Below are 6,671 nucleotides of genomic sequence, written 5' to 3'. Positions count from 1 at the left end.
CTTTAATAGTGAGAGGATTGTTAGTAAAAGAATTCGTACCAATGTATACATAGTGCATAGCTTTAGTATATATTATATACATTAGCTGTAAGCTGTAAAGGATGTAAAGACACAACACTTTCATTATTATGTATACATAGTGCATAGCTTTAATTATGTTGTCTATTTCTTCTTTCGGTTCTCCTCTTTATAAATGAGAATCATCACGTGTAAACAATATATTGAATATAACAAACACACTTCATTCAGTCTCTCTCTCCCTCTCTCTACCAAACTTACTGAATTATTGTTTGAATCAATATTCATTGTAGCTTCAAAATAATAATAACAATTTAAGTTTCACAGTTTTCCTAAAATCCTTCTTCCATTTACAGGTTTATTTTTACACTTCTATTTCAGACTGAAAATTACCACTATACCAACAGAAAATTATCATAATCAGCATTCTTGGAACAAGAAGTTCAGCATAGTTAGCCCTATAGCAATAGATGACACAGGGAATTGAACCAGTTGAAGTGCCGAAACACAGATAAACAATTAGGTCAGATGAACAATCAATACATATATGTATCAATTTGCAATCTAATCAAACAATCTTTATTTCCCCAATCACATCACATAACATGCCAATTGAAGGAGAGAAAATGTTTTGAAAAAAAAAAGAAGAAGAAAAACCCTAAAAACAATTCAGTATGAGATTACGAAACTCTTGGAATACTAATAAACTGACCTGAAAGCTGATGAAGATAGAACAAGTGAAGCCCACCACCACCACCACCACCAAAGCCAATCCAGAGAGATTTGATTTGAGAGACTGTCATTATGGCGGAAAATTAAAAAATAAATATACGATGACTAGCTAGCGAAGCCTTGAGTTTGAAGGAGCTAATTACCTTTTCGGTGGACACAAGCAAATCTAACTAATACGGCACACACAGCAGCAGCAGCACCCTTGTGGCACACACAGTAGCGGACGTAGCCTGGTCGGCGACACACAGGTCAGCTCCTCTCTCTCTACTCTCTGTTACCCAGTCAATGCTCCTCTCCTCTCACTATTTAGCTAGGTTAGTCGGTCGCCCATTTCTCTATTCTCTGTTCTTTTCTCTTTTTCTTTTTTTTTTATTTGCAATGAAAGGTGTGACTGAACAGAGATGGGGGTGCACAAGGAATCTGAGGTGGACAAAGAAATTGGGCCATTCGAGCCTCAATATATCCGAGCTACTAAGCAGGACTGATTTTTTTATGACCTGTGTTCAGACGTACCTTAACTAATCTTAGGATCTACGCAAAGCGCTCCTTCTGCATAAATTAAGCAAATCTCGAGACATCAATATTATGAAAAGGCTTTATATATAATAGTATAAATAATACATACATAAAGGCAATTGAGTAATTTTGACAAAAACAAAAATTTGATCGAGAGATTGATGATGATTTGGATTGCATGAGTTGGGAAGTGAAGATGATGATAATATGATGCATTGCATGAATTGAGATGAGAAGATAATGTCGATGATAATGATGACATTATGAGGTAAAAGGATAATTGAGGTCTCGTTTGGGAACAGGCTAATTTAGTAATTTTTTGGCTATTTGGTTAAAAAGGTAGGTAAAAAAAACTTGTATGTTTGGGATGACTCTTTTCTGCGCATATCTTGTACTCCTTGCCCGGTGAGTGACTGTAGCTCCTTTTGTCACGACTTTCTCTACAAGTCTGTACAAATTCCCCTTTAGTCATCCATGCAACATCACCATATCCCCATGGATAACTTTGAGATTTGCATTGCTAGATGAAAAGCTGTAACCCTTCAAATCTAGCATACTTAGGGAAATTAGTTTCTTCCTCAATCTCGCCACGCGTTGGACCCTATCCAAAGTGAAAATTTTTCCATCTTCCATTTGGAGCCGTACTGTTCTCACACCAACAATCTTACTCAGAGTGTTGTTAGCCATCCGAACAATACCTCCGTCCATCACTTAGTAGGTGAAAAAATATCTCTTCTCCATGCATATACGGTACATCCTACCAGAATCTAAAATCCAATCAGGTTTCGTCATACTCGACAAAACTGTGAATGCATACTCATCCTCAGCATTCACTACAGTTGCGACATTTGATGAGCTCGCATTTTCCTTACTTGCCTTATCCTCTTTGAGGATTACACAATCTTTAATGAGGTGACCCTCCTAATCACAATAGTAGCACTTTCTCCTATAGACTAGCCTTGATTGTGAATCCCCTCTTGGTTTGGACCTACTCCATCTATCATTGGACCTACCTCTGCCCTGATCATTTTCTAAGGCAACCATGGCATTTCCCTCTAGGTGCTTGCCGCTTTCCTTTTTCTTCATCGTCGCATAAGAAATAAGCGTAGCAACCACCTCATCTAGTCCAAGAGTATCCTTTCCGTATATTAGAGTAGTCCTGAGATGCTCATATGATGAAGGTAAGGAGACCAGCAAGATAATAGCCTGATCTTCCTTCTCGATCTTCACCCCGATGGAATCCAACTCCAATGTGAGCCTGTTAAACTTGTTCAGATGTTTTGTAAGGTTTGGTCCTTCTATCATTTGAAGTGCATACAACTGCTTCTTCAAAGACAACTGATTTGTCAAGGACTTTGACTTCTATCTCATTTCCAACTTTGCCCAAAGCTTTGTCGGATATTCTTCATTGATGACTTCTCAGAGTGTGTTATTCCCGAAATATAACTGGATCGTGCTATTTGCCAATTCTCTCAACTCTTCCCACTTGTCATCCCTTATGTCTGCCGGTTTGTTGGACTTCTTGTTGAGAGCTTTCACCAAACCCTCCCGTGTTAGAATGTTTTTCACCCTTTCTTGCCACAGGATAAAATCATTTTTTCTATTAAAAGGTTATATCATAAAACTTGCACCTTTTCCTACCATTTCGATCTCCTAAAAAGAACCATTCAGAATTTGATAAAAAAGTGCTCAAAAATCATCTCCAATCCTTTCATCAAATGTTCATCAAATCAAGGAAGTCATTTTTTTTTTTGAGAATTCATTAAACTTAAATTTGATGAAAATTTAAAAAGATAAAGCATTGGAGATGATTTTCTCCCATCAAATCTAATGAAAAGGGGAAATTGAGGTAAGAGGGGAATTTTTAAAAAGATTTTGATTTTGAAGAAAAGCTTGGAGTAGTTCGTATCAAATCAAGTTTTTTACTCAAATTTAGAATCAAATTAAACAGAAAAAATTAATGAAGGGTTTGCATTTCCTTTTCTTCAAATTAGTCCACCAAAAGTTTCCATTGGCTTCGCTACTATGTTCATAAATTTGCTCTGTTATATCAAAGACAAAAAAAGGTTCTTAAAAATAGATAACTAGCTACATTAGTAATAAACAAAATTAACCCACCAGTGCAATTTTCTACTTCATCATTCCCAAATCCATAGCTTCTTTATCCTTAACAGCTAATTCTCATTCAATCTACAAATTTTAATAAAAACCCTAAAAATTTTATCTAGCTCAAACACAGACAGTGATTGCAGAACAATGAAACAGAGAATCTGAGACAACATTAAGATTAAAACACAAAAATTTATAGCACAAAGCATATATATATATATATATATATAAATATGTGTAGATATAGAAAGAGAAACCCAGGATGGGTCAAACAAAACTCCAATCCAAACACTTCTTCTTCTTCTTCCTCGTTCTTTGATTGATTGATTGATTCCATAACCAGAAATCCAGAACCTGTTTTACTCAATGTGAACTCCCAACTTCTACTGAGTCAAACGAGTCAGATTGATGAGTCAATAGTGGATTGTTTGGGGGAGAGGAAATGAGTAAAAGATGTATCTAAAGTTTGGATTAATTCATAACGCGTTTGGTTAATTCGTCCATGAATATGGTTGACCGTATCAATGCTGTAACCAAAAATTCTGTCAAAAATCAAACTTCAAAGAGTTCTTTGCTACAATTTCATCTACAATTAACTGTCCAGATACCCACTTCCTAAATATCCAAAAAATGCAATTGTTCATGACAAGCTTGCATCTTTCAAGCCCACCAGATTAGGATCTTCTGTTATAATTATTTTGTGATATATCTTCTTTTCCTTTTCTTTTTTCTTGGGTATGTGTACTTTATCTTCCATTTTCCCTTTTTTAAAACACAAAATCTCTTATTGGTAAAAATGCATCCAGAATTTCAAGGGAAAACAAAAATGAAAACGAAGCAAAAAGGCAAGCAGTTAAAAAAATAAAAATAATAATAAATTAGAGAAGACGAATAAATGAATAAATAAGAAAGACAATAGCTATATCTAATGGGAATGTGAAAAAAAATATATATATATATATATATATATATATATATATATATATATAACAAAGAGGACTAAGAATTTAAGGGATTTGCATGTATATCGAAAGATTATGGATTTGGGGCATCACCTGACAACAATGTTGAACTTAAATCCGTCGAAGAATTTGTTGTTTTTCACTCTCTGATGATCAGATAAAGCATGATCATGAAGTACTAGTTACATATGATCAGAATATAAAACTTGGCTGCCAAGATTGGTTATTTGCAATGGGACATCTGATTCAATTTCTAGTATCATTTAGATGTTATCATTCTAATATTCATTGTTCTACAAGTAGTTATTTCCCAGATGAATGGACAAAAATTCATCAAATTCTGTTCACTTGTTTCATGTGGGGAAAATGAGGGTGAAACTTTGTAAAGGATGGATTACAAAGGCTAGAGAATCATATTCCACATCAATGCAGGTACATATTCCACATCAATGGACAAATTACAAATCAATGGTAACCTTTTAAAATAGTTACAGATTCATGAAAAAATGCAAAATTTTAATTATTGAAGTTTGTAAACTTCATCATTGATCTGAATTTTTTTTTTAAACTTACACCAAATTGTTAATTCTCCTTCAAAATTAGAAAATTAATGTAAAAAAACAAAAGAGCTTGTATGAAACATGCTTATTATGTGCATATCAACAAATTGAAAAGTATATTTAGTTTCTCCTTCATAGAATGTTGACAACTACAGTCTCTGCAATAAACTCAAGTGCCCAAAGATTTCAATACAACACATAATGACTCTAACCCATCAATCCAAAAAATGAGGTAACCCATTAGACACAAACTTTAGACTGTTCTATTTCCTCCAAACAAAGTGACTTCAATTGAAATGTGTTGTGAATTTATTTTTTTTTCAATTAAAGTTGATGGATTTGACAGAACTTAGGGTCATTGTTCTCTCAATAAGTTGCACAGAAAATTTATTTCTATAGACCACACAAAATTTATTTCTATAATTAATTAGTGTAACTCAGTGAACACAGGACATAGGATGCAAACTTCATTAGTGTAACTCAGTGTCCACAAAATAACTCAGTGTCCACCAAAAACATGAAGAAAGAAGGAAAGATTTAGCAGTGGCTTTGAAGGATGATTAAGCATTTTTATATATTCTCCACCAAATATATGTTTTCGATTTTTTACGCAAATCCAATGTAATGTAAAGTTGGGGCAAATCAAAATCAAAATCAAAATCAAAATCCCCCTAAACAGATGAAATCAAAGTCAAAGTCACACAAATCTCAACAAATCAAAGTCACAAAAATCTCAACAAATCAGGGCATATATATATATATAGATAGAGAGAGAGAGAACTGACATGGAGATCGAGAGAAGTGAGTCCGGTGGGAAGACGGAGACAGACTCGATCGTCGTTGGTCGTCGTGAGTGACTCTCGTTGTCGTCAGTAGCTCCGCTCATCCGGTCGCTGGGGTTGTAGAAGCTGCGTTCAACCTCGATTGTCGCCAGGGTTGGAGAGCTGTGCTCGTCGGGTCGCCGGTGTTGGAGAGCTGCGCTCGTCGGGGAGGTCGCCAAAGAGAGTCACAACAGAGAAGAGAAGGAAGAATAGAAAGCGAGAGACTTCAATTGTGAACATGAATTTGAAATTTGAAATGAATAAAAAAGAGAGAGAAATGGACGACTTTGCATCATTTTCCACACAGGCAGCACGTCGTTAGTGCAGATGGTAATTTAAACCTGACCCGACGGAGACCCGACCCCTATTCTTGATAAGAGTGATTTTTTCTCGAAAAATATTCTTGATGGGCCGGAGATGGTATTTAAAATTGAATCTCCAATCAATTTTGAGCCAAAGACGGGGATAACTTTCAAAGTCCCGGCCCCATCCTCGGTCCCGTTTCTCCCCGAAATAAAATTACCATAATACCCTTTATTAATTTCCCTCAGATCTATCTCTCTCTCCTCTCACTCTCTCCTCTGATATGTCTCTCTCACTCTCCCCTCTGATCTGTCTATCTCTCACTCTCTCTTCTCTCACTCTCTCTTTTCTCTCCTTCTCCTCCTCCTCCGATAGCGTAGTCGGCAACGGCGTCGTTGTCTCCTTCTCCGCAGTCGGCGATGGCTTCGTCGTCTCCTCCTCCGTAGTTGGATCACCTCTCACCACCTCCTCCTTCGTCGCCTCTCACCGCCTCCTCCTCCCTCCGCCACAACAGATCTAAGCAGATCCCGCCACCACCATTGCCGATTCCCTTTTTCTCATATCTCAGTACTCATTTATGTGTGTATATGTGTGTGTGTGTGTGTGTGTGTGTGTGTGTGTGTCTATCCCACTCTGTTTCTTTCGACTCT

At 36.3% G+C, this 6,671-nt stretch overlaps 1 protein-coding gene across 1 annotated transcript in view; it reads right to left on the bottom strand.

The window, feature by feature from the left end:
- The window catches only part of LOC145822493 (uncharacterized), a 180,647-nt gene extending 174,624 nt beyond the window's left edge, over positions 1 to 6,023 (bottom strand). Inside the window, exon 1 of the mRNA XM_082919603.1 lies at positions 5,683 to 6,023. The gene's annotated coding sequence lies outside the window, so the exon portion shown is untranslated. The remainder of the gene's footprint in view (positions 1 to 5,682) is intronic.
- Between the last annotated feature and the right edge of the window lie 648 nt (positions 6,024 to 6,671).

Source organism: Camellia sinensis, chromosome 3 (genome assembly GCF_055761805.1).
Source record: "Camellia sinensis isolate YWXY chromosome 3, ASM5576180v1, whole genome shotgun sequence".
NCBI classification, from domain to species: Eukaryota; Viridiplantae; Streptophyta; class Magnoliopsida; order Ericales; family Theaceae; genus Camellia; species Camellia sinensis.
Note: the sequence above shows the minus strand (reverse complement) of the source record. Positions and strands in the feature narration are given on the sequence as shown.